This window comes from Peromyscus californicus, unplaced genomic scaffold, assembly GCF_007827085.1.
Source record: "Peromyscus californicus insignis strain IS unplaced genomic scaffold, ASM782708v3 Scaffold_8__1_contigs__length_139910024, whole genome shotgun sequence".
In the NCBI taxonomy this organism is placed as follows: Eukaryota; Metazoa; Chordata; class Mammalia; order Rodentia; family Cricetidae; genus Peromyscus; species Peromyscus californicus.
Window position 1 is genome coordinate 79298640 of NW_026294606.1, and position 12443 is coordinate 79311082.

General features: G+C 39.3%; 1 protein-coding gene across 1 annotated transcript in view; it reads right to left on the reverse strand.

Moving 5' to 3' along the window:
* The window catches only part of Odad2 (outer dynein arm docking complex subunit 2), a 153372-nt gene that overhangs the window by 75051 nt on the left and 65878 nt on the right, over positions 1-12443 (reverse strand). The window lies entirely within an intron of this gene.

The following is a 12443-nucleotide window of genomic DNA, read 5'->3' on the forward strand; positions in this document are numbered from 1 at the left end:
TATACCCTATAAACATTTACAATCATTATATGTCCATATACTTTCTGAAACCTTAAGGATTTTACATAGAAAATGATGGTAAATATTTTCAATTAGACGAAAATAAAAACAGAACTTGAACTTTCAAATGAGGCTAAAATAGCACTTAGAGGAAAATTCAAAACTTGAAACAATAATGAAAGAAAAGAATTGATGTCACAATGTAGCTTTTACCTTAAAGAGCTAGAAAGGGCAGCAAAAATGAAACAGACTAAATACAATAAATAGTAAAAATTAAGGGAAAATGAATAAAGAGTGGACAAAAACATAAAAACAATTGACAAAAGTCAAAGATGAATACCATTAAACTACTGGAGCAGGATAAGTGTTGCCAAATTTATTCTGCAAAGAGCCAGAGAACAAACATCTTAGGTTGTGTTTGGCACCATGTGATTCTGTCACCTATTTGTCTTTGTTTGGTAAAATAACATAAAAACATAGCAATCACATAGAATTCACAGTTTATTTTTAAAACTGGGTCCTTTCCAGGATAGATATGCCCACTGGTGCCATAGTGGTATAGCTATTTGGTGAATAACCAACAACTTTGTGATCTGTGACCTGCTCCACAGGACAGAATACACATTTGATGGCATAAGCCTAGTTGAAAGCTTATTGATAGAGAGGTCATGGGTCCAAGGGAGAACATACTATTGTTTCTCTCAATGGACATCTTGTCAAACAATCTTCTAAATACTTATGCTTATACTCATAGACCCACACAGCCTGGAGCAGGAGAGCCTCTCCCCGCCCCCCAGAGGATGACAGATAATGAGGCCACTCCTGTCTGTCCAAAGTGCTGAGTGTAAGTGACTGTTAAGCACTCAGCATCAAATGGCACATCTAAATCAAGCAGACACACCCACGCACATGTGTACACATATGCATTAGACTCAGAGAACATCACAGAAGAAGGGATGGAAACAACTTAAAAGCCAGAGGGTGGGGAGAAGTGTCATGAATCATTCTCATTCAGATATGACAGGACAGTTGCAATCAAGGACAGAAAGCAGCTGTAGATACCTGCATGAGATTTGGGCATCCAACTTTGCATCATGAGTAGAAGAGGTACCCGTGAAGCCCTACCTGTCCTGGGCAGTTATCATCGATGGTCAATAACTGAATAAAGAGGGGTTGTCATTTGGTTTACTAGCTTCGCCACTGGAGTCCAGTTGGGCTTATATGGAAAGGAGAAGGGATCCCAGAGGTGAATGTCATCACAATATGTTGTAAACGAAATTCTTAAAATCCAAAGAAAAAGTTAAGTGGGTCATGAGCCTTCCACATAAGGTAAGGGGAGGGAGGGTGATACGAGCAATTTATGCTACTAAATTAAACAAATAGGATTAACATATTTCTTTAGAAGCAGAAGTTACCAAAACTGACTCAAGGGAAAGTAGAAAACCTAAACTGTACCACATCTAATATCATTCATAATTTACAAAATCAAACACCCAAGCCCACTCAATAAAGAAGACTCAAGTCCAGATGGTTTTACTAGTCAATTGTATAAAATATTTAAGTAATAAATAATTGTACACAAATTCTATCAGGGAATAAGGAGGAAATCATTTTCTCAATGTTTTTATAAAGTGTACATAATGCTGAAACAAAAAACTTGACAAAAATATTATAAGAAAATAAAATGAAACAATGCACCTGTGTGTAAATACAAAATACAAAATACCATCAAATTGGATGCAAGATAATGTGAAAAGGATACTACCCTATGTGGTCAGTGTGTGTGCAGGCTGAATTTTTCTCAACTTGACACAAGCTAGAGTCATTTGAGATGAGAGGATCTCAATTAAGAAAATGCCTCCATAAGGTTGTAGTCAAGCTATAGAGAACTTGTTTTTATTAGTTATTGATATAGTTATTATGATAACCCAGTGTGGGTGGGGTTATCCCTGGGGTAGTGGTCCTGGGTGCTATAAGAAATAAGGTTGAGTAAGCCATGAGGAATAAGCCAGTAAGCAACAATCCTCTATGGACTCTGCATCATTTTCTGCCTTGGGTTCCTGCCTTAATTTCCCTGGATAAAATAAACCATTTCCCAAGGTGCGTTTCATTGTGGTCTTTTATCACAGAAATAGAAAAGTAACTAGGACAGCATAATTTTATCTAAAGAAGAGAAGATTGGCTCAACTTCGCAAAATTAATCAATTAATAGCAAAACAAAAATGATCTGACCATCTCAGTAGAGGTAGAAAAACTTTTGCTGAATTGAAAATTTATTTGTGGTTTACAAAGAAAAACTGACAATAGATTGATACGGAAATTTGAGTATTATAAAGGAAAGCTACAAAACACAAAATGTAAAAATTTTCATGTTTTCTCCAGGTTCAGTAACAGCTGAGAAAGCCTTGCCCTCACTTCCTAGAAAATTGACTATTTGATAAGACAAGAAAAATAAATTAAAGGCAAATGTGTTGGTGGGGTTAAGAAAGGCATGCAGACTTGTGAAGGGTAGGAAGGAGATTGTCATTATTTGCAGATAACATGATTTAATATGAAGACAATTCTGGTATCTGCCAAAAATAACCAGAAACAATAATAAGCAATCTTCCTGAAACACATGAAGATATGCTAAGATACAACTACTGGAAAAAGATTTTAAAATGATTACTACTTATACTAACATAAACAGATACTTAGAAAAGTATTAAAAACACATTTTCTACATTATTTTCTACATTAATGGCTATAAAACATTGCAATGATAAATTAAACATCTAGATGAATGGAGCTACTAAACACCACATTCACAATCTCAATGAAGTAGCGGACGTGCCTTCAGTTCTGAACTCTGTGGCCCTGGGCCGCAGACGATGACAACAGGAACCTAATCATTTGAAAAACATCACAAAGGGAGGCACGTATTGTGCCCCAGCTGTGGCTCTGAGGCCACCACCTTCAGAAGCTGACCTGTGGCAAAAGCAGCGGCCTTACCAAGCACAAGAGAAAGTCTGACTGAGTGCCAAGGCTGAAAGACCAAACACTGCCGGGCAAACGAGGCACCTAAATGTGGTCTGTCACAGATTCAGACATGGGTTCTCCCACAGGTCAGCAGCCAAACCCATGAGGGAGGCTGCTGCTGCATCCAGTTCATCTTGAGCATTTCAACTATGAGTCAGAACATGTTCCTGTTTCAAAAATTTAAACAAAAAAAAATGCATTTCCCCAAATTAATTGATATTCCTAACAATAGTTATTAAAATTGTACAACTTTATAAAAAATTAGATAAAGTGATTCAAAGTTTTATCTAGGAATCCTAAGTACAGCCCAAAGTGTCTCAAAAAGTTGAAAGGCCAACACTATTTATGATAAAGCTATAGTTGTCGAAACAGTGAGGCGCAGGCACACATACACGCACACACACACATACACACACACACACACACACACACACACACACACACACACACACACACACACAAGAAGTCAGTGGGGGAAGGGGAACATCATTTCTCTACTTGTTTAAGTATCATAATGTCTAAAACCTGACAGAAATATCCCAAGAAAATAGAACCTAAGTGAGGAAAACATGAAATGCCAGCCAACTGAATGCCAGGAAATTAGGGCACAGCTTCTCGAGACTTTTCTTCCTAACCCGTTACATCACAACCAAGACACCAAGTCAGTTTCAACCAATGATACTGGGACAACTGGATGTTGTATGAAAAATTAACTTTGGCCTTTTCCACTTAAAAAAAAAACCCAACAAACTACTAGCTCATTTCTAAATTATAAAATTCACTAGCCATAAAATTAAAAAAAGATGAATTCAACTGCATTAAATTACAGATTTCTATTTAAAAGGCAGTCTGAGTGCTAAATGACACATACGTGTAGTGATAGATTTGTATCCAGAATACATAAAGGACTTGCTCAAATTAACAAGAAAAACCACAAAAAGCATTTACATGTGGATAACAAGAAAGTTACTTGATATCATTATCAGAAAATGAAATGAACTCTACAAATAGCATACCATTTCATCCTATTAGATGAATTTAAAAGAAACCTGACAATACTAAGTGCTTGATACTGGTGCGAGTGGAAAATTCCACAACAATTAAATGTCTACTCCACAACAGAACGCCACACTGTGAATGTACAAACTCAGCCAGAAATCAAACAGGGGCTTATTAGGTCCACGTAACAACTAATTTAAAAATATCAGCAGTAAACCCTTGGGGGTGAAGGAGTTGGTCTGTACCCATTTTTGGCTGGGGGCTTGGTGAATGTGCACAGCTGTTAAAACTCATCAAAATGAATAATTAAGCATAAAACTACCTATCACTTTGGAACAAGAAAAACCAGACAAAACCAGCACACACCATAAGCTTCCTCTCACACATGCTTGGAACAGAAACAATGTCAGTCTATAGAGCTGCTTTCATGAAGATAGCAAGACACAAACAGCCAAAAGGGCAAGAAAGAAGGGGGCCACAGATGGAGGTCTGGCTAGTTCCTGGGGCAGGCTGTGATAGAGTCAGTGGAGGGTAACAACAGTGTTCTAATTTGCTTCACTTCCCAGTAATTTACTAATGTGTTCACCTGCATGGAGCACTTCTCTTTGTACGTATCATACTTCACAGCTTACGAACTTACTGCTGGGCTGGAGAGATGGTTCGGCAGTTAAGAACACTGGCTGTTCTTCTAGAGGTCCCAAGTTCAATTCCCAGCAACCACACAGTGTCTCACAACCATCTATAATAGGATCTGATGCCCTCTCTGGCATGCAGGTATACATGTAGAACAGTCATACATTTTACTGTGTACTTTCATTTTACTGTGTACACATGTGTTCTTTCACATAAGGAAGAGGAGAGAGTCATCCACTTATGCAGCCACTGACCTACACACATTAACACAACTGAGTGCATTTTATGTGGAAAAGTAACACCCTCTCAGTTCTCAAGTCGAAAATGCCTAGCACTTGTTTGAGAAGGAAATTTGAGGGGCATTAGAAATGACTCAGCAGTTGAGAGTGCTTGTTTCTCTTCTAGAGGACCTGAGTTAAATTCCCAACACCCACATCTGGTGGCTCACAACTGCCTGTGACTCCAGATCCATAGGAATCTGAAGCCCACTTCTGGCTTCTGTAGACATACGCATGCATGCTTGCACACACATGCACGGACACACACACGCACACACACACACACACACACACACACACACACACACACACACACACACACAAATTAAAAACAAATAAAATAACTTTTTTTTAAGAAAATGAAATTTGGGATGGAGAGGTTGTTCAGTGGTTAACAGACTGGCTGCTCTTCCAAAGGACCTGGGTTCAATTCCCAGCACCTACATGGCAGGTTACTATAACCACAGTTCTAAGGGATCTGATATCCTCTTCTATCCTCTTTGTGCATCAGGCTCACACGTGGTGCACAGACATGAATTCAGGCAATATAACATACACTAAAATAAAAGAAACATTGGAAGAGTTAATGACTTATATTTTTGTGTTTAACTTTAATCTATATGCCTTTAAAAGTATGCAAATGAAAAAGGAAGAAAATGCAAAATAAAGAAAAATGTTAAGATTAAAAGCAAGTAAGCCATAGACTTCATGTTTTGTAAACCCTAAAAGCTCACAGACCCTGGTTTTACAGCAACAATTATATCTGAGAAGCCACAGAGGGATTAAGTCTCTTCTGTGTACACATGAGTGTAGCTGGACTTTTTTCCCTTTAAAAAGAACAAATAAACCCAATGCAAAAAATCTTTTAAAGCCGTATAAATGCAGCATAATTATATTTGAACCACAAAACATAGGAAATTTAGAGTTCTCCATCCCATGGTGGCTTTAATTCTATCCTTGTGTGTGCTGGATAAAGAGGCTTTCACTGCCTGATCACATGATGCTGAGCCCTGTGACAGTCAGCTCAACAAACGTTCATTTTACTATGTGTAGGAGGAAAACATGGGATAAACTGTGGGCAATTTGTGTGCCAGTTAGGTAAACGCTGGGCAAGATTTCTTAGAATCTTGGGGATGGCAGACTTCACCCTGATTCTTTCTAAAGAACATGACATTTAACTCTTTTACAGCACATGCTTATGCTCGAGAGCTGACCTTTAAATGTTGAGGTTATTTTGATACAACAGGAAATTCAGAACATCAGGATTTCAGCACATTGTGCATCACGGATGCCAGGCATTTTGTATGAAACATTAGGGACTGAAAAGATGATGAGGATGTGAGTTTATAATCTCCTTTTCTTCCAGAAAGGAAAAAAAGGAAAGCAAAACCCCTTTCTCTATTGAAGTTTCTTGGGAGGGGGCTCTGATAACTTGTGTATTTGAAAGTTGTTTCTGTATTAAAAGAAAAAATAAATCCTCTATTTTGCCTTTTCTGGGTGATCTGTATTTCAAGCCAACCAACACTCACACCAGAGCTGTCAAGCCCAATACTCACACAGCAAAAACATAATGAGGCTCACAAGAGTGTGCATGTATATGCTGTGTACAAGAAGTCACTATCTGTTTACAAAAAGGACCTTCGAGACCCCAGACAAAGAGACAAAATAATTTACAAAGAAAACATTAGAGGAGTATTAGCCTAATTTTTTTTTTTTTTTTTTTTTTTGGTTTTTCGAGACAGGGTTTCTCTGTGTAGTTTTGGTGCCTGTCCTGGGTCTCGCTCTGTAGACCAGGCTGGCCTCGAACTCACAGAGATCCACCTGGCTCTGCCTCCCAAGTGCTGGGATTAAAGGCGTGCACCACCACTGCCCGGCTAGACTAATTTAGACTAATTTTTAAAAATTGTATTTAATCACACATAACAAAGGTGTCTCAGTATTTTTCTTGAGAACATCATCTGTCAACACTATATCTATTTCACCCCTCCCCTTTCCTTCTTCCAAACTACTCCCATGTCTGTCCTCTCAAATTCATGGTCTTATCTTTATTTATTATTGTTACATATATATGCATTAATGCATATATGACCTAGTGAGTCTATCATTGTTCATATGTACATGTGTCCAAGATTGACTGCTTGGGATTAGATATTTTATGTGGGAGCTTATCCCTAGAGGAAACTAATTCTCCCTGTCAGCAGCCATTGACCTCCTGTAACTTTTCATCTAAGGGTGTGACCATGTCCAGGTCAGCATGTCCCCTGGTGTTATCATTAGGCTAGTCTTGTTCAGGCAACCATATTGCTGAGATTTCATGAGCTTATTTTCCATGTCATGCCTAGGGGATACTATGCAGCAACAGGTGTCTTGGGCCTCTGGCAAGACAATAAGGGGCAGGCAGCATAATTAAATTTAGTGAAAGAGAGTGAGAGTCAAAGACATTACAGCTAATCAGGCTAACATCCAAGCATGCGTTAAAATCCAGTGCTAACCCATAGCAACTTCTGTACCCTAAGCAACCAGTAACCATCTTTCATGACTCTCCTGGAAGGCACTAAATAATTAAAAAATGAGCAGAATTTCAGCAAGAACTCAGTGATCAGTATGTATTGTGTGCACAGGTTCATTACCATATAGTATGTACACACACAAGTAAACATTGACCTAAGTTTACAGAAAAGTTGGGGCCCAGGTTGAAATAATAATGTCTGAACAGTAAGCTTTAAGTATCATATGATTAAATCATGGGAGAAGGAAAAGAGAATTAGAGCAAACCTACTGGTTACTATTTAGATGAGAGCTGTGAATAAATAATAAAATAAATAAAGAGCCAGTAGGGCCAGGGGAGATGGCTCAGTTGCTCAAATGTTTACCGCACAAGCATGAGGACCTGAATTCAGATCCCCCAGGTTCACATGAAAGTCAGACATAGGTGGTGCTTGTCTGTAACCCCACACATGGGGAGTGAAGACAGGCAGATTCCATGGCCAACCAGTCTAGAAAAACAGTGAGGTCAAAGTCCAGTGAGAAAGAAAAAATGACAGAGAGCAAAAATGCCATTTACACAGAATAAGAGCATCATAAAAATTTGTAGGTATAATATTAACCATTAGAACGAAAACATAAACCATCCTAAATAACAACAAAAGAGCAAAGACTGTAAACCTGATAAAGAACCATAGCAAATTCTACAGAATACAATTAATTTACAAGTATGACATTTATTCAGTCCAGACATTTTAGTCACATCGATAAACATTTGTGAATGGCTTAATTCACGTACTAAACTAAATGTTTATTTAGTTCAACTCACCAAACAAGATCCATATACATACTCTATACAAAAGACCAGTAAAATGTATTAAGAAAAAGGCTAGTCTAAGATCTAACAGGCAAACAAGCAATTAGGAGAGCAGAGATAGCATCTTGATATCATGCAAAGCAGAAAACAACCCCAAATACATTGAACATGAACAAGAACAGCAACTGAAATATTAAAAGTCACAACTTACAACAATTAGAAAAATTTACGTACCAAATAATATAACTCTGCCTTTAAGAAGCCAAAACTACAAGTTATGTAAGAAAACAGACAGAAACACATGGCTAACAGAGTTTGTCAAGCCATCTTCAGTTTCAGTTGTAGAGATCAAATGCACAAAAAATAATAAGACCTAAGCCACAGTAGCTCTGAAGAATAGACCTTAAAACTCTAATATTTAGACACTTACATCCTTATACACATGTCACAAAAGTTCATCTTTTATTAGTTCATTAAGAAGCCATCAAAGGCTGGGGAAATGGTTCAATCAGTGTGGTGGTTTGAACAAGAATGGCCCCTATAGGCTCATATGTTTGAATATTTGGTCCCCAGTTGATGGAACTGTTTGAGAAGGATGAGGAGGTGTGGCCTTGTTGGAGGCGGTGTGTCACTGAGTGGCAGATTTTGAGGTTTCAAAAGCCTGGAGACGTTCCCAGTTAGCTTTCTTGACCTCAGTGCCTGTGGATCAGGATGTAAGCTCTCAGCTACTGCTCCAACACCATGCCGACTGCCTGCTGCTCTGCTCTCCACTGTAATGATCATGGTGGAACTGTGAGTCCTAATAAATGTTTTCTTTTACAAGTAGCCTTGGTCATGGTATCTAAGTAAATAATACTATCATAAAAAATGTTTCCCTTGTAAGAAGGAGGACCTGAGTTTGATCCCCAGAGCCCATATCAAGAAAACAAAAGTTGGGTATGGTGGTGCGTGCTTATAATTACAATGTTGGGGGGACAAACAATCAGATGCATGATTCTTTCTGTCTAGCTAGGCTACTCTGCATGTCCATTTCCAGGCCAATGAGAGATTCTATTTGAAAAAATGACTGACACCTAAGGATGTGTCAAATGTGCTAAGGCTGAATTTTGGCTTCCATGTACATGCTGTTGTATGCTCACACTGATATTTGTACACACAAATGTGCACACACATCATATGCACAAAAAGAAAGGTAAAAATAAATAAGAATGGAAAATTCAGCATAAACAAATCTATTTATTCAAAGACTTAATACCTATTGTACTATTTTACACATCTCAAGGAGACTTCTAATCAATATGAAGCAACTTACATGGTTACCATCACAACAGCTTCCTGAAAAAAAGTCAATGGAGTTTTCCAAAATCAGAATTTCATGAAGTCACATGAATCAGTAAGGGGATGGTTATTATGAAGATGACATCTCTCATCTCGCTGAGAGCTGTTCACACACTCTGTTATAGTTAGTGAAACTATGCTGAGAGCATACATGTTTAGACAGTTATGTGACCCCAGTTTAAGCCACAACCATGAATCACTAGCACATACAGCTGCTGTTCATCAAAACGAGTTCCTAACCCATGAATTATGGGCAATCAACACAGAATAGACATGTTTACCATTTCCTCACATTCAACTTATAGCTCAAAGAAGCAATAAATCAAAAAAAAAATTCTAGCAATAATATCCATGTGTGAAATATGATGCCAAGAGTAATATTGTTTGGATTCTTACCAAACTTAAAATACTGTCTTCTAAAAATTGCTTTAGTGTATTTATAAAAACACTTGTGGGAAAACCAGAGCGTACACAGAAAGTTGCACAAGAAAAGCAATTCAGACACACTTCTGATCAATTCCTTCCCTTTACATGCTCTTTCTTTGTTTCCACCTGCCAGTACCTCTTCCAGTTTCCATCCCTACTCTTGGTTTATCCTTCTCACCTTCTGTCCACTATATTTTTCCTACAAAACCAGGTTTGCTTTGCCTTTCACTGTTCTTACTCCTTATAGTCTTTCACATAACACCCACGACTCAGTTACTAAGTCATGCTCTCCTACATACCCAGCTTAGCTTTAGACATGAACATCAGGTGATTAGCTGCCCTGGCCACTTGGAGCCCCAGGAACCTGGATGTCTACAGAACTGCGCTGAACTCACCATGTGTTGGGTTGTCTGTGCCTGACAAGTGGCTTCCTTAAGCCTGGGGATGGATTAGGCTTCCATGTATAGTCAACAAATGTTTCCCCCTGGGAAGTTCAGGTTCCCATGTTCCCTACCTGTATTCCCCACATCCAGGAGTGGAACCCTTTGATTACTGCCTTAACTTCCCCTCTCCATTACAAGTCATATCCAGTTGTCTCCTCATATTTCACAGCTCTTGAACCTATCAGTTTCTCTGTTTCTCATTACTTCCTATTTCACAGGCTTAGAATAAGTTGTCCTCATTTCTGACTTGCAGTGATCCTCTAAGATGTTTGGTCTCTGTTCAGCTTAGAAACATTCGGTGGCTCTCAGGTGACTTTCAAACAAAATCCAAACTTGACATGGCACTGAAAGAACAGAATTATAATTGCTCATTTACACGTCAGTGTCATTGAATATAATAAAAGGACGGCTAACAGAGCAGCAGGGGTGGGAGGGATCCAGAAAGGAAGGTGGTGAGTAGTTCCCTTCAGAAGGTATAATTTATCAGGGGAAAGAGCCTCAGGGTCACAATGGGTCTCAAGATGAGAGGAAGAGCATTAGCCAGAAACAGTACAACACAGGGGGATTTAAACCTGATGGGGACTTAAGGGAAGGAAAGGCTTATTTTTAAAGCCTGGAGAGAAGCTCACCATTGACTACTAGGGAGTACTAGTCCCTAGTGAGCCCCTGGGAGCTCCTGTCTCTGCCCTCCCAGCACTGGGGATCCAGGGGGCACAACGCCTCACTCAGCTTTGTGTTACATGGTTCCGAGGATCAGAACTCAGATGCTCCTGCTTGCACATCAGGAATATAGCCACGGCTCCATCTTCCCAGCCCAAGACCATGTTCCAGCATGTTCCAACTTGAATATAATCGTATGTTAGATCTCCTTGCATTCTGCTCTCACACTTGTTCTTTCTTCCATTGTGTAGATTGCACATTCCTGACTAGTCTCAGTCACATTTATTGCATTTTCTTTGTAGCCAAGAGTTTAGGTTCAATAATTTTCTCTATTTTGTGTGTGTGTCACAAGTATGCTTACCTACAGGTGTTCACGTGTGTGTGTAGGCCAGAGGTCAAGCTCAAATGTTGTTCTTCAGGACTCCATCTACTTTATTGAGATGGGGCCTCTTAGTTGCTGGGTACTTGCTGGATGGACAGTATCTGCCTGTCTTTCCCCATGGCTGAGATTTCAAGTATGTTCCACCACACCTGGCTTTTTATGTAGATTCTGGGCCTGAAGCTCAGCTCCTCAGGCTTTCTGGGCAAGCGCTTTATCACCTGAGCTGTTTCCCATGCCACTTCCGGTTATTTTTGTTCTTTTTTATGTGTACACATGGGGCATGTTCACATGTGCTCATGCATGTGGAGGTGAGAAGCCAGTTTTAGGTGTTGTTCCTCTGATACTGACAACCTTTTATTGAGACAGGCTTTTGTATTGGCCTGGATCTCACCAAGTAGTCTAGGCTAGCCTGCCAGAGAGCACAGGGTTCACCTGTCTCCACATCCCCAGCTCTGGGATTACAAGCCTGTGCCACTGTACTAAGCTTCTTTAAATTGTACGTTCTGGAATAAACTTGCATCCTCATAGTACACACACCCATGTACCACAGTGGTGTGCACATGTAGAGGCCAGAGGTGGATGCTGGTTATCTTTCTCTACCATTCTCCACCTTATTTTTTGAGATGAAGTCCTTTCCTGAAACAAGCTCACAGATTGGCTAGGCTGACTGGCCAATGAGACTCCAGCACCCTTTTGTCTCTACCTCCCAGTGCTGAGATTACAGGAACACACCACCAATCCTAGCCTTTTAGCATGTGCTGGGGATGCAAACACCGATGTTCACACTTCTACAGCAACGCTTCACCCACAAAGCCATCTATCTCCCCAGCCCCGTCCTCTTTTTATTCTGTAACCACCTGCTTCTTAAAATGGTTTATGGTGCCTTATTAAATTCTTACAAAACTTCTTGAATTCTGTGGCTGTAGAAAAGTTATTTATCTGAATTTATCTACTAGTCATTGTGA